The sequence below is a fragment of the Mustela erminea genome, chromosome 17, assembly GCF_009829155.1.
Source record: "Mustela erminea isolate mMusErm1 chromosome 17, mMusErm1.Pri, whole genome shotgun sequence".
NCBI lineage: Eukaryota > Metazoa > Chordata > Mammalia > Carnivora > Mustelidae > Mustela > Mustela erminea.
In genome coordinates this window covers 480,451-496,546 of record NC_045630.1, presented here as the reverse complement: position 1 = coordinate 496,546, position 16,096 = coordinate 480,451, and the positions used below count along the sequence as shown (strand labels likewise).

Genomic DNA, 16,096 nt, shown 5'->3' with positions numbered 1-16,096 from the left:
CGGTGCGAAGATCTGAGAGCCGGTGAGATGGGCGTCCGGGAACGCGGCCGGAGACCCGAGGGAGGTCATGCAGAGCAGGACGTGAGGACTCGACCCGCCGGCGTCTCGAATCTGCCACCCCCTTGCTGTCCCCGCAGGACAGGAGTGTTTCCAGCCCGGACTCGACAGTAACGCCGACGAGGATGTGGGTGGTGGAACGACGTCCCTGAGCTCCCCCAACCGCGGCCCCTCACAGACCGGAACAGCCAGGCAGACGCCAGGCACCGCAGTGATCACAGCGCCCACACCCCACCCTGGTGCTGAGGCAAACGCGTTAAGATGCGGGGCTTGTTACTGACCCCAACACGGAACTCTGGAAGCCCCAGTGATCGTAGCTCTTGGTTCTGGCTAGAAACGCACGAGTCACGGTCAAGCCGCTCAGGTGGCAGAGCGGACCGTGGGGGCTGCAGAGACGCTTCGCCCAGAGACCCCCATGTGTCCTTGGTCAGGTGCGCGCTGCGGGCCGCAGCCGGGCTGCAGCCAGCCGCCTTCCTGGCGGTGTGTTGTTCCCGTATCTTCCAGTGCGAACCTGGTTTGTGCTGCGTCGGGACAAGAGGCCGGTGACCTGGTCCCAACGCCCGGAAGGAGCCACTGCAGCGTAATGGGGGGGGGGTGCGTAAGAAAGGGGACGGGGAATTGCTTGACTAAAGGCACACTCGGTCAGGAGAGCGTCCATCTTGTATCTTCGGTTTTCCAGGCACCGTTGCAGACAATACCAACGTAAAAGACGTCACTTCTGACCTCAGGAAGCCAACGGTGGATGAGGGAAATGGACACAGCTCCATGGAACGAGACATGGGCTCTCTTCCTCACACCACCAGCTCAGGAGCCAGCCGGTCCCATGAGACCAAGGGAAGGCATCATGGCCACCCTCCAGGGCCAGATGGTGATGCCCGACAATGATTCTGGGACAACGGGACAACAGCACATGCTGCCAAGAGGTTTCCAGAGGCTCCTGGTCCCCAACATCAAGGAGCCGGAAGCACTCTCGTCCTGCAGGAGATCCTACTGTTCTGAGACGGCTCACAGTGTTTCCTGCAAGAACCACAGAGCCACTGGGGAGAGAGCGGCCCAGCCGGCCTCAGTCCCAGGCTACTGAGCGTGGGAAGCGGACAGAGCTCATGGGCACACTTTCTTTGTGGCAAATGAAACCTTGACCGCTCTGGGGGCAGAAAGACATGGGCACAGTCGGCCTGTGTGAACTCTGTCATCTTGAGCTCCGGGTGCCCGCTGTTAGGGTCCGTGATCGAAGGAACGAGACTGATACAAAACGAAGGTCAAACAAAACTTTATTTCGCGCCAAGCATCAAGAATCAAAACGGACCAGTCAGGGCTATCTCTTACGAAAAGGCGACGACAATGATCCCGACAAGGTCACTCCCAAGAAGGCCGCTCCGGACGAGGCTGCTCTAGATGAGGCCGCTCCATGATTGGAGCCGCTCCCAAGAGGCCACTCCCAAGACGAGGCCACTGCTCCATGAGGTTGCTCCCCAGACAAGGCTGCTCCCAAGAAGAGGCCATTCTGGACAAGACCGCTTCCCGGACGAGGCTGCTCCTGACGTCAAAGAGGCAACGATGACAGCGACGAATGACAAGGAGGACAACCTGGATGACACGGACTCTGCTCCCCACGATGCCACTCTGACAAGGCTGCCCCCCAGAGGAAGCCACCACTGTGGGCAAGGCCGCTCGTGGCTCGGGGTGGCGAGGCACTTTGCGGCGAGGCTGCTGGCGGCTAGAGGCTGTTGGCATCTCAGGGCCGCTGGCGTCTTGGGACCGCTGGCATCCAGGGGCTGCAGGCATCAGGACCGCTGACCGCTGGGCCTCTGGACTGCTGGTGTCTCGGGACCGCTGACCGCTGGGCCGCTGGACCACTGGTGTCTCGGGACCGCTGGCGTTCAGGGGCTGCAGGCATCGGGACCGCTGATCACGGGACCGCTGGTGTCTCAGGACCGCCATCAGCGCAATTGCCGGAGACTGCAGCTCCGGGCTGCTGAAGGCGGGCCGCTGGAAGCTGCAGGCGGCCGGAGGCTGCAGGCAGCGGCTCAGAGCCGCTGGAGGCTGGAGACTGCGGGCGCAGCGACTGCCAGAGGCGGGACGGGGCGGCGGTTCCAGCTCTTACAAGAGCTGTGACAGCTCCTCCACTCCGCCGACTCTTCCCTCTGCTCCGGCCACCGCTCTCCTGCTCTCCTGCGAGCCTCGGCAGCGACCTTTATACCGTTGGTTGAGCCCCGCCCCTACACAGGCGGCCAATCGGATCTCTATTCACCCTAGTGGATATACGCGCGCCGCACCGATTGGACATCTCCACCCGGCCTGCCCCGCCCCCACATCCGGGGTCCACAAGCCCGTCCCTCTGGGCGGGGCGGCCCTTGCACGCCGGCTCAGAGCGTGCTCTGGAAGCGTCCGAGGCGCGGGGGCAGCGTGGAGCGGGACCGGCAAGTGCCTCGGGTCCGGAGGTGGGAATGCTGCCTGGAGGTCCGGGGAGACCCCGCGGGCGGTGCTTACGGCAGGACGTCGTGACGCAGTAGGACTCAGCAGAAGCGGAGACGACTCCGAGGGCTGAAACGTCGTGTTCAGAGGCCGAGAGCCGAGGGCGCGGGGGCGTGGCCAAGGGGCAGGAGCAGACGGTCACGGACCGGGTCGGACCGGGTCGGACCGCGACCGGGTCGCGGACGCGCGCCCCGGAGCCCCACAGGCCTCCACTCTGCCCACCCTGCAGCTGAGGCTGGTCACTCAGGTGCGCTAACCGACCTCTCCACTGCCGCCCAGAAATAACGCAAGAAAGAAAAAGAAGGAAAATAGGGGAGATGTTCGCAAGTACACTGGACACAGCCTAATACTTTCTTTAAATTCAGCTCAGGTCTCCGCCAAGTAGAACACGGACTCCTGGGCCCCCGCAAGGCACCGCCGTCGATAGGGTAATGCAAGGACCTCGGGGTTCTAGATCTCATGCAGGCAAAGGGCCGAGGAGGCCTGTCTGGTCTTGGCCCACATGCCGGCCCCAGAGATGCCCGCAGCCCCGGCCGCAGGCTTCCTCGGGCGCAGGCATGCGGCCCGGCCCAGCCTCCGGAGAGTCCCTCGCGGGGGATCCCGCCCTCTCACAGGCTTCGGGATGTATGCGGGGCGGGGGCGTCTCCACCACGCCTGCGCCCCTGATTCTTACTGCAGAAATCTCAGCGTCTGGGTTTTTGGCTGTCCCCTACCCCTGCCTCCCCATGTCCTGTCCCACCAAACCATGCAAATCTCCCTGCAACCAGAAGCCCTTTTGGAGCCAGGGAGCGAAATACGGAGAGCGCCGCACGGACAGCTTTTTCTCTTGGAGATTCCACAGCAGTAAAAAGAAAAACAAAATTCCAATTAATATCGCAATAAATTAATCTACCACAAAGGTACTTTTTTTTTTTTTAAGTTGGCTCTGTGGCAGGGACTATATGAAGCCTTTTTACCCTTGAGGTACGCACAATTATTATCCCCACTTTACAGTTAAAGAAACCAGAGCTGAGAGAAGTCAAGTGTCTTACTTGAGATCACAGGACTCCTGAGTGATAGATGGAAAGTCAAGGTCAAGCAGGTCTGGCTGCAGAGGTAAGTAAGGTCTCTTCTCTGCACCGTGTAAGGGGAGCAATCCTTTCCTCTCCTGTCGGAGCAGGAGTTTCTGTTTTCTTCCTCTTAAAATAAAACCCAAAAAACCTACGTAATTACGTAGTCCGTATTAAGTAACAAGTTTAAGAAGAAACTTACCCTTGGTCTCATAAAAACTCACATCAGTTTTCATTTGTTTTTGTCACCTTCTAGAACTTTGGCTTTGCATACTTAATTTTTATGGATTTACCGTAATAACACAAAATTTCATAGCATACATCCTCAACTGCCACTCTACCACTACAGTTTTATTGTTTCCATATATTTTATATATTCAATATAGCATATGTAAATTACATATTTTCATTTCTTACACATACACATACATGTATTTCTGTAATCTTCTTTTTTAAAAAAAGATTTTATTTATTTGGCAGAGAGAGACACGGCCAGAGGGGGAACACAAACAAGGGGAGCGGAAGAGGGAGGCAGGTTCCCGCAGAGCAGGGAGCCCGAGGCGGGGCTCAGTGCCAGGGCCCTGGGATCATGACCTGAGCTGAATGCAGACGTTTAAGGACTGAGACCCCCGTGTCCCTATGAGCTCCATATTTCTATGATCTTATTATTTTTTTCTGTTACAGCCTCTTGCCCTCTCCCTGCGCCCATCCCTTCCTCCCAAAAGGAACAATTGCACACTGGTTGGCATTTCCCATACATTTCTCCCTGTGGTAAGGAGAAATTGGTCATTGTCTATTTCGCATACTTCTGACAATTATGGCTTCATACACATCTATGCCCATATACACTCACTTATTGCTATATTCGTTAACAATAGTGAAAATCCCTCCAGATCAGTGGATGTCACTTTAGCTCTTTACTAGTTAATAATATAACCCATAGTATGGCTACTCTAGTTTATGCAAACTTTCCTCCATGAATGGGTGTTTACTTTGCTTATATATTTTTTTGCCACAAAAGATAATGTTGCAATAAACTTTCTTGCATACATACATTCTTCTGTACTGGTGCTTTTATTTCTATGGGATGGGTCCCCAGGAGTAGGATTTCTGGGTCAAAGGGCATATATTTATTAGAATTTAGTAGGTATTACCAGATTGATTTTCAGTGGCTGGCAAATATCCCCTTCACAAGCAGTGTGGACGAGTGTAGGGCCACAGTTCCAAGTGTTAGGCTGATATCACCCCCTGAAATGTTGGGAGTTTAGTAGGCATTGGAAGGGGCTCGGGCTTCTGAATTTTTTTCAAAGCTCTCCATGTAACCTTAATAGGTACTAAAATTTGGGAGTCTCGTGTTTGGCTCTGCAGAATTTAGTATGAGGGAGGAATGAGGGGCGGTGATCTAGAAAGCCATCTGAGGGGGACTCCCTTTTACAAAGGGCCTTCAATTAAAACTTTAATATTATCACCAGATAAAATTATAAGTGACAAAGACACCCTGACAGAGGACTGAAAAAAGAAACTATTTACAATTCAACCTTAAATTTATGTCTCATTATGTCTCATTTATGTCCACCCCACTGGTAAGATTTATCTTTTAATACATTTTTGTTGTTCACCCAGTTACACGGTAGAACACCACCATTTGGGATGGAACGTTTTACACTCAATCAAGTCTGTAGCTTACGGATAGCATAGGACCATCCTCCTGACAGTAACTGAGCAATTCTTTCAGCAATATTATTTTTCTATAAGGATTCTAACCTTTTTATCAAAAATATTTTATTTTATTTTATTTTTTAAAGGATTTTATTTATTTATTTGACAGACGGAGATCACAAGTAGGCAGAGAGGCAGAGAGAGAGGGAAGCAGGCTCCCTGCGGAGCAGAGAGCCAGGTGGCGGGGCTCAATCCTAGGACCCTGAGATCATGACCTGAGCCAAAGGCAGAGGCTTACCCCACTGAGCCACCCAGGCGCCCCTCAAAAATATTTTAATGTGTTAATTTTTCTGTACAGACACAAATTATGAGATTGTATTGATAAAATTATTGTAAGTATTTGCTAAAAGTAACTGTTGAATGTACCGCATGTTTTACGATCCTGTGCCGGCATTTCTTCTCTTCTCTTCTCTTGCCTCCTTCCCTTCCTCCCAGGCTCCGTCCCGAACTGCCCCCCACCCTCTCCTTCACACCAGGTCTGCGGGGGCCGCTGCAGCTCCGACGTGGGCCACTAGGGGCCCTCTGCTCCCCTGGCCTGTGGGAGAGAAAACGTCTTTTTTCCAACTTTCTTAATAAAAAAAGGTCTCATGGGTATTTTCCAAAGAATATCCCCAAATGAACCAAGGGAAAGTAAAAGAAGTTTCTAAAAGCTGCTCCAGACAGCAAACACAGTTTAGAGTAGAAGATGACCAAACCCTGCTCTTTGCTCTCTTGATAGACGATGGACGCAGCTACCTGGCTCTGGCCTCGGTTCCTTTTCTTCCCCTCTGAGGGGACACAGAGCAACCAAAAATCAAGCTGGCCGGGATATGAGAGTGAGCAGGAAGGAACTCTACTGCCTTTCGTCCTGTAGTTCTTAATCATCTCTCATGGCCTGACCCTGGGAGGTTCTCCCAGCTCCCGCCTCTCCCGGCTTTTCCTCCGACCATCCTGATCTCGGACTTCCCCTCCGCTGGCCGGGAGGAAGGAGCTCCTGGTCCTCCTGCGCAGACTTGTGGGCGTTTCTGCAGCCCACCCCGAGGTCTCAGCGGCTGTCAGCTTTGGGAGTCTTAGCGCCAACCTCTCCTCTTGCTCGTGTCTGTTCTGACTGTTCCTCACCTTCCCACCGTGGCCTCAGGACTGTCAGCAAGGCTGAGGCGGAGTCAGGATCGGAACCCAGCTCTCTGGAGTCCCAAACTGTGGACTGCCGCTTACACCGCAAGCCCTCCTTCGGAGGGGGACAGAGACACGTAAAGTGACAGTGGGAATAAGGACAGGAAGGTGTGCATTTAAAATGTTTGCAACACTGAAAGGTCTTGCTCGTAAAACCGAACAAATTAGAGTGTTTAGAAGAAAATATCTGTCTTTGCCTTCTTGGCTGGTTCAGAATTTCGTTGAAAAGAACTGATTTTCTATACCTTGCAGTGTCCTGGTTTCCAAGGACTCGCGCTTCAGTCTGACAGGATACCTCCCTTCCCCGTACTCTGGGCTGCATTTCATCGCTGGCCCAAGCCAGTCACTAAGAGGCTCCCTGGAATCAGCCTGACAGCAAACTGACAAGACCGTTGGCCGGTATAATCACAAGGTAGGAAGGTGAGTGTTAGGAGCGTTCCTGGCTTTGTCTCTTGCTCCACGGGATCTTTATCTCAGCGGGTAGTCAGCTCGATCAGTAATTACCGCTTGAAGCTTAGCAGCAATTTTCTTGTTTTTCCTGCTTAGCATCTACCCGCATCATAAGACTTATGCAAAAATACTTCCTAAATGGCTCTGTATGCATCCCATTTTATGTGATATTAAAAGATTGTGCAGCGACCATTCGCCTAATGATTTTAGCACCCTTTGATGATTGTCGCCTACAACCATGCTCTCATCAACGGTTGCAAAGTGGTGATCTTAAAATTCTGTTCCTTCTGCATTCGCTTGCTGGAATTTTTCTAAAAGAACATTTTCTTCACCTACTTTTAGGTTACACTGACATGCAATTCTTATAGAAAAGATGGAGCAAATGTTTGATTCCTTCCATTTATTTATTAATTTTTTCAGAGAAATTAGTTGGTTGCTTAGCAGTCACCAGCGGTGACCACTGAATTTAACTACAAAAGCAAAGGTTTTTGTTTATTGGCTTTGTTCCCACCCACGGCAGTTATTCTTTTTGTTGCTCAAATTGTCCCTTTCCTTTGGCTCTTGTGTCTTTTTGAAATGACTTCATTCATCTTTGAAATCTTTCTTCTTTGCTGATACAAGAAGATGTTCTAGACCCATTTTATACGGTTTCAAGTCTAGCACAGTAAGAAACCATTTCTGCAAGAAGAGAAATCATATTTTGAGCCCACATCTGGTTGCTAAGAGGCTCATTGCTTCTGGGTTGTCGTTTTCTTTTTTTTTTTTTTTTAAGATTTTCTAAAATTTATTTGACAGAGAGAGACAGCGAGAGAGGGAACACAAGCAAGGGGAGTGGGAGAGGGAGAAGCAGGCTTCCTGCAGAGCAGGGAGCCCGATGCGGGGCTCAATCCCAGGACTCTGGGATCATGACTTGAGCCAAAGGCGACACCTAGAACAGCTGAGCCATCCACACACCCCTCTTTGGCTTTTAGAGTTGATAGAGTTAGGAAAATGCAGACTTTGTAAGAGGAAAAAAATCATGCAATCATGCTAACGTTTGCAAATTACTTTTTGCAAGGATTTTGCTTACCCTCCTCATACTTGATCTCCTTTTTCATCATGAAAAACTCAAGTCCCACAACTAAACACAATTATTTATTTGCTTTTTCCTACATAGTATCTGTAATTGTTTCAAACAATAGAGAACATAAAGTGACTGGATGAAATGAAGATTTTCCCAGGTTCTTTTTCTCTTTAGAACATATCCCACTGGAGAACTACAGTTAAAACACTGTATTTCAGGGGCGCCTGGGTGGCTCAGTGGGTTAAGCCTCTGCCTTCGGCTCAGGTCACGATCTCAGGGTCCTGGGATCGAGTCCCGCATCGGGCTCTCTGCTCAGCGCGAAGCCTGCTTCTCCCTCTCTCTCTGCCTGCCTCTCTGCCTACTTGTGATCTCTGTCTCTCTGTCAAATAAATAAATTAAATCTTTAAAAACACACACACACTATATTTCAAACTCACTTGGGATTTTTTCACTGTGTTGTGACAGAGTTCGAAGCAGGCTTCACAAAGATGTCTGGTCCTAATCCCCGAACCTGGGAGTATGATGGGACGTCGCTCCTGTGACCAGGCTACAGGACACGGCTGGCTGTCGAACAGGGCTGTTAGCAGAGGGGGCCTGACCAAATCACAGCAGCGCTGCAGAGCAAAGGGCTCCGTCTGGCTGAAAGGGGCTAACTGGAAGCCGGGGGGCCTGAGCCCGTGAGAGGACTTGACACACCGCGCTGACTCTAAGGTGTTAAAGGCCGATAGCGGAGGTCGCAGGGGGTCGCTAGGAGCAAAGACTGGCCCCCAGATGCCGGCCAGAGAGAAAGTGGGGCCCTCCGTCCCACAGACAGAAGGGACTGAGTTCTGCCAATGGCTGTACCTGCCTGGAAGCAGATTCTCCCCCAGGGCTCCCAGGTGAGGGCCTACCCTGGCCAACACCTTAACTTCGGCCTTCTGAGCCTGGACTTCTCCCTAAACTGTGAGATAATAAGTGGGTGTTGTTTTGAATTGCTGAATTCGTGGTAGCCTATTATGCAGCATTAGAAAATGAATGACGTTCTTACACTGCCAACCCCACTTACTTTTTATTTTAAAAATATTTTATTTATTTTTTAATAAAATACATTTTAATAAAATACTGTTTCATATATACAATAATATATTGTATATAATATGCAGTAGTATGTATTATATAAGAGAGGCTGCACGTGCTTCGCGCTGGGGCGAGAGGCGGCGGTGAAGGCAGAGGGAAGAGAGAATCCCAGGCAGACTCCGTGCTGAGCCCCGAGTCCAGTGCAGAGCCCAGCCTCAGACCCTGAGATCATGAACTGAGCAGAAACTGAGAGTCAGTTGCTCTTTTTGGGGGGAGAGGGGGTTCTTTTTTTAAAATTTAAATTCAATTAACTAACATATAGTGTATTATTAATTTCAGAGGTAGAGTCCAGTGACTCATCAGGCTTACGTAGTCCCGGCGCTCGCTGCCTCACGTGCCCTCCTCAGTGTCCGTCACCAGTTATCCCATCCCCCGCCCTTCCGCCCTCCAGCTACCCCCAGTTGGATTAAGAGTCTCTTATGGTTTGTCTCCCACTCTGATTTCATCCTGTTTTATTTTTCTTGCATTTGTTTCTTTTAGTAACCAGAATCATGCTGAATGTTTTATTCTTTGATGTTGGCTTGTTGGAGATGTTCTCAACCTAGCACACTCCTTTTATCCATTGTATATTCCACAGAATTAGTGTCACTGTTTGGGTTGTGTCATTCTGCTGTATTAACTATGCCCCCTTTTGTGCACAAACTTGAGCACAGGAGCTGGCATTTGAGGGGAAGAGTGTCAGTTTGAGTCCTTGGCAATCTGAGGTGAAGGTGTGTTGACTTGGCATTGAGCAGGTGGCAGGTGGTGCATGGTGACTCGGGCAGGGGCGAATATGGGACTCCCAGGCTGATTTTATCACGTGTGATGGGGACATGGTTGTTTTTCCTCCTGATCATGAATTCCTTTAACTTTTGTTTTTCTGGGAAACTCTCTCTCTCCTTCTATTCTGATGAAAGCCTTAAATGGATAGAGTATTCTTGGCTGTAGATTTTTTCTTTTTAGCAGTTTGAATATATCTTGCTTCTCTCTTCTGGCCTGCAAAGTTTCTGCTGAAAAACCCACTGATAGCCTTATGGGGTTTCCTTTGTATGTAACTGCTTTCCTTTCTCTTGCTGCTTTTAAAATTCTATCAGGGCGCCTGGGTGGCTCAGTGGGTTAAGCCTCTGCCTTCGGCTCAGGTCATGACGCCAGGGTCCTGGGATCGAGCCCCACATTGGGCTCTCTGCTCAGCAGGGAGCCTGCTTCCCCCTCTCTCTCTGCCTGCCTCTCTGACTACTTGTGATCTCTGTCTGTCAAATAACTAAATAAAATCTTTAAAAAAATAAAAATCACTACTTTTGGCCATCTTATTTACTTTGTGTCTTGGTGCAGAGCTCTTTGGGTTGGTTTTGTTGGGAGCTCTCTGTGCCTCCTGGATTTGGATTTCTCTTTCTTTTCCCAGATTCAGGAATTTTTCAGCTATGATTCCTTCAAATAAATCTTCTATTCCTTTTTCTTTTTCTTCTCCTTCTGGGATCCCTATCATGTGTCTCTTAGGCCTGAGTGTCTCTGAGTTCCCTGGGTCTATTCTCATTTTGTGTATTTTTTACCCTCTCATCTGCTTGATTACTCTCCATTACTCTGTCCTCCAGGTTCCTGATTCATTCTTCTACTTCCTCTTGTTTGCTATTTATTCCAAGTGGTCTATTTTTATTTTCATTTAGTGAGTTCAGTATCTCTACATGGCTCTCTCTTATGTCTCCTATCTCTTAGTGGAGGTCTCATGGAGGTTCTGCACTCCTTTCTCAATTCTAGTGAGTATCTTTATGAGCATTACTTTAAATTTGTTATAAAAAAATTTGTTATCAGACATATGACTTATTTTCACTTGGCTTAGGTCTCTTGCTATGATTTCGTTCCACTCTTTCATTTGAGACATATTCCTCTGTCTCCTCATTTTGTCTACTCTGTGTGTGTTTCTAGAAATGTCAGCTGTGTTTCCCACTCTTGAAAGCAGTGGCTTTATGAAGAAGAGATCCTGCCTTGCCCCACAGTACAATGTCTGCTTTTAACCAGAGAATGATGCTTCAGTGCTGTCTCCTATGTGTGTTGCTACAGGGATGTCCTTCCATCATGGTGGAGCTGTGTTTGCCTTCAGTACAGCCTGCGATGGTTCTCTGCCTGTTGTGGGCTAAGTCTGGTGCCTGTGGTGTTCGTGAGCCAATCTGGGGCAACATTGGGCTTGAGTTGACTAAGACCAGCTGTTTGCCAGAGATGAGATAGCACCAAACTGCAGGGCCCTTTCCCTGTGCTGTCCCCTGAGAAACTTTTGTTGGTGGGCTGGACCTGCCGTCAGGCCAGCTGCCCGCCCTCGGCCCACTGCTGGGGTCCCAGTCAGACTGGTGTGTGGTTATCTTCCTCTCTCTGGAGCAGTGCTGGCCCTTGACTGTCCTGCTGGCACACTGCCAGGTTTGTGGCACTGCTTTAATGGGACCCTGCCAAGAGTGATCAGAAGGGGCGGGTCCACTTGACGGTGGCCTCTTGTCTACATCGGGCTGTGGAGAGCCTGTCCTGCCCGTCTGCGGGTCACTTTCTGGGTTATTTATGCCGATGTGGGTGCTCTCTAGATGGCCACGTGGCAAGCGGTGAACCCAGGGTCCTCCTATCCCACCATCTTCCCCGCAGCCAAGAGTCGGTCGCTCAACTGAACGAGCCACCCAGACCCCACACTGCCAACCCCACTTATATTGATAGTTGAAATTTGTTTTTCTTCAGTTTTTATGGGTTGATATTTTTCTTTTGAGTTAATTCTCTTCAGTTTTATAAAGCATATACTTAGTTTCAAAGTCAAAATCATGCAATATGGACTTTTCCAGAAAGCTTGCTTCCTTCTCTGTTTTCTCCCGTCTCTCCCTCTTTCTTGTTGGAAATCATCTTTTATTAGCTTTTGGACACTTTTTAAAACTTTTTAAAAATTAACATATAGCTGACATGCAATGTTATATTAATTTCAGTTTTACAACATAGTGGTTGGTTAGTTCTGTACATTTCTGCACGCCCCTCATGACGAGTGTGGTCGTCACCTGCCGCTGCCGCTGTCCAGTGTGACTGTGCTATTATTGAACGTACCTTATTGGCAGAGATCTTAGTACTTTCAATCTTCTGTAATTATAAATAATTCTGCCTTTTTTAAAAAAATTTTATTTATTTGTTTGACCAGCAGAGATCACAAGCAGGCAGAGAGGCAGGCAGAGAGAGAGAGGGAGGCAGGTTCCCGCTTGAGCAGAGAGCCCGATGCGGAGCTCGATCCCAGGACCCTGGGATCATGACCTGAGCTGAAGGCAGAGGTTTTAACCCACTGAGCCACCCACACGCCCCATGAGTGTCATTTCTAAAAACTATTTATTGGAGTAGAATATACATATGGGAAGCACATAGCCCACAAATACGCAGCTCACTGAATTTCCACAGGGAACATATTTGTACAACCGACACCCAGATCAGAAAGCAGGAAGTCACCAGCATCACCCCACCTCTGCATCCCTCTAGTCACTACCCACCTCGCTGCACCCACCAGCATGGCTCCCAATAGCAGGGATTAGTTTGATTCTTTTGTACCTTCTCTAAATGGAATCATAGGACAGATCCTTCTCACTGTGCTTGTGAGATTAACCTGTGCTTTCCCATCCTGTGGGATTGTAAGTCATTCATTCTCATTACGCTATTTCATTGTGTAAGTGTGTTACGATTTACTGATACATTGTGTTATTGAGGGCACTTGGATAGTTTCCAGTCTGGGGCTGTTATAGATAGTGCTGGGCGAACACTACTACATGCACCTCTTGGGAACATATGCACACATTTCTGCTAGAAGTGGAATTGTGAGTCATAATACGTGTGCATGGTTAGGGTTAGGAGATAATGGTTCATCGTTCTGCAGTGCGGCCGCACCAGCTTTCGCTCCCAGCAGCAGTGCAGGAGAACCAGTTGCTCCGCAGCCTTGTCAGCAGTTGGTTCTTGTCGTGTTTGAATTCACATTTCACGTATTAGGAGTGAAACAGTATTTTTTCATATATATTTTTTTCATATGTTTTTTTAAACATTCTATTTATTTATTTGACAGAGAGACAGAGATCACAAGTAGGCAGAGAGGCAGGCAGAGAGAGAGGGGGAAGCAGGCTCCCCGCTGAGCAGAGAGCCTGGGCTCGATCCCAGGACCCTGAGATCATGACCTGAGCTGAAGTCAGAGGCTTTAACCCACTGAGCCACCCAGGCGCCCCAATTTTTTCATATATTGATAAGCATTTTACACTTTTTTTGTGAACTGTATTCAACATTCATTTTTTTATTTGAGTGTTTGGTATTTTGGTTCTTTTTTTTTTTTTTTTTTTAAAGAAAGAGAGTCAGAGAGGGGTAGAGAGAGGGGGACAGAGAATCCCTAGCAGACTCCATGCCCAGCAGGGAGCCCAACGCGGGGCTCCGTCTCACAACCCTGACATCACGACCTGAGATGAAATCGAGAGAGTCGGGCACTCGACTGACTGAGCCACGCAGGCTCCCCTTGCTTCCAAATGGTTAACAGCTTTTTGGAAATTAGAGCTTCTAGCCTGAGCTGATGATTACCGGTTTCCACCTTCCCACCATCTCACCGTCCCGCTTTGTCCCTGGAAGGCTGACCCTTGCATGTTCTGTCACCCTGACTCTGCTGTGAGCTTCTGGTGGAGTCTGGACAGCAAGAGCCCCTGGCAGAACAGAGGCTGGGGAGAGCTGTGTCCCCTCTCCCTTCCGGCTTCAGCAGTGACGGCCCTTCCCTGGGTAAACCTCTCTCAAACCCTTCCTGCTCCAATTTCAGCTCGCGGCGGGCTCTGATAACATCATTTCTTCCCCTTGTCTGTCTTCTAGCGGAGCTGAGGACGTCCTGATGCCTGACCCTGGGCGCTTACGTCCCGTCCCTCGCCGTGGCTCTGTGTGGACGCCTTTCAGTAAAATCTCTTCAGCTGAGCCATGTGGGAGTGAATTCTGATTCCGCATCCTATTTGTCACATCATTCTTGGTGACACAAGTCACACATCGCTTTTCTCAGTTTCCCATTTTTCCTTTGACTTTGTTGTGGTGCTTTTTCATGAAATTATTTTTTTAAAGTGTGCACATTTATTTTTCCTGTTATTTTTACTTCAGCTATGGGGATCATAATTAATAAAGTTTTTCTTGCTTCCTGGTTATAAAGGAAGGAATCCTACATTTCTTCTAGAATTTATTTGAGTTTCACTTTTAACATTTTGATCTCTGACCCACTGGAATTTACTCCATAGGCAATCTCTTATGTCACCTTCTGGGCACAGACTTTATTGTTTGGTATATGCTATTTCCTGGGACAACCATAATAATCTCTTTTATTCCAATCCTCCAAAACTGTGAGTCAGTGATAACTTTTTGTTTGTTTGATTTAAGCCACCCAGTTGGGACATTTTATGATGACTCTCAATCCTATAGCTCTGGAAACTGAATGCTGAAGATTCCCAGACTTCTGTCGAGGACTCACACCTCTTTCCAGCCGTTCACTTCACGTCCTCACTTGGATAACTCGTAGACATCTCTAACCTGACGTGTCCAGACTGAATTTCCGACGTCCGTCCGGTAACCCGCATCTCCAGGCTCTGCCTCTCCGCTGACAGCAACTCCAGCCGTCAGCGGCTCAGACAATGGCCCTGGAGTCAACCCTGACACTTTTGTTTTTTCATGTACCCCACATCCAACCATACGGAAATCTTATTACATCTGCTTGGAAATATAGCCCGGATCCAACCCTTTCTTACCCCCTGGTAGCACCTGGTCCGAGACACCAGCCTCCCCAGCTCCCTCCATTCTACTCTAGTAGACGCCAACGTCCTCCCCAGGTCTGTGAGATCCACACAAATCCCCCCTTCTCTCTTCCTCTTCCCTGCCTGGCCCGGCTCCTCCGACGCCGGCTCGCTCTGGCTCGCTCTGCTGTAGCTGCCCCGGCCTGCTTGCTCTGCCGTGTAGACGCAAGGCGCACTCCTACATTAGATTCTGACTGTCCCAAATACCTTTCTCGAGAACACACCCTAATGACTAATTTATTCACCTCCTTCAAGGCTTTGCTCACGTGTCAGATTGTCAATAAGCTCTACCCTGACCGCCCTATTTAATATTAAAAACTACCCTCTGTTCTCCAAATCCTCCTTGTCCTGCTCTGATTTTGCTTAGAATATAAGCTCCTGGGGACAGGCAGGGTCTTCCGCTTTGCTCACTGATGTATCCCAAGAGCACATAATAAGTGCTCAGTACGTACTTGCTCTGGATGAAAACACACATATCGATGTGTATATTTGAATATGTTTATCAGGTGCTTAAGTGCATTTTTAATTTTAAACTATGTTTTTAAAATTAATACAATAATACATACTTACTGTAAAGAATTCAATACAGAAAGTGTATAAAGTAAAAAGTAGAAGTACCTGTTTCCACTAACCCATGTCTGACTGTAACCACTGTTTCTTTCTTTCTTTTTTTTAATTTATCAGAGAGAGAGGGAAAGAGACTGAGCACAAGCAGACAGAATGGCAGGCAGAGGCAGAGGGAGAAGCAGGCTCCCTGCCGAGCAAGGAGCCCAATGTGAGACTCGATCCCAGGACGCTGGGATCATGACCTGAGCCGAAGGCAGCTGCTCAACCGACTGAGCCACCCAGGCTTCCCAGTAACCACTGTTTCTGATTTGGTGTCTGCTATTCCGGATTTCTTTTAATGCACATGGAGACATGCGTGCGGACACATATATGTTTATAGAGATGGGATCATATTACTTATACATCTTCGTTTACTGCATCACGGATAACTTCCCACAGAAGCACAGACAGACCGGTTCATGCTTTCTTTGTTCCGCATGCTCTGCTACATTGAGAGCTGAGATGTGTTTATGAATGAGTCATTGGTTTGTGGAGATTGCCACAACCTAGAATTTTATGTTAGGGAAACTCTATCAATTTTTTAAAATTTATTTTATTTACATTCAACTCATCAACTTTTTAAGTTTGAGATTTAAGATATTTGGGAAAGAGATTGCCTGGTTTACCTT

At 48.7% G+C, this 16,096-nt stretch overlaps 1 long non-coding RNA gene across 2 annotated transcripts; it reads left to right on the top strand.

Annotated features, from left to right (window-relative positions):
• The first annotated feature begins 3,241 nt into the window (after window positions 1-3,241).
• LOC116576166 lies at window positions 3,242-15,540 on the top strand. 2 transcript variants are annotated; one of them, XR_004280067.1, is made up of 4 exons: window positions 3,242-3,431; window positions 5,736-6,864; window positions 13,903-14,006; window positions 14,452-15,540. It is a non-coding gene; the product is annotated as an uncharacterized LOC116576166 (long non-coding RNA). The 2 variants fall into 2 exon arrangements; XR_004280066.1 differs by having other exon boundaries at window positions 13,903-15,540.
• The last annotated feature ends 556 nt before the right edge of the window (window positions 15,541-16,096 follow it).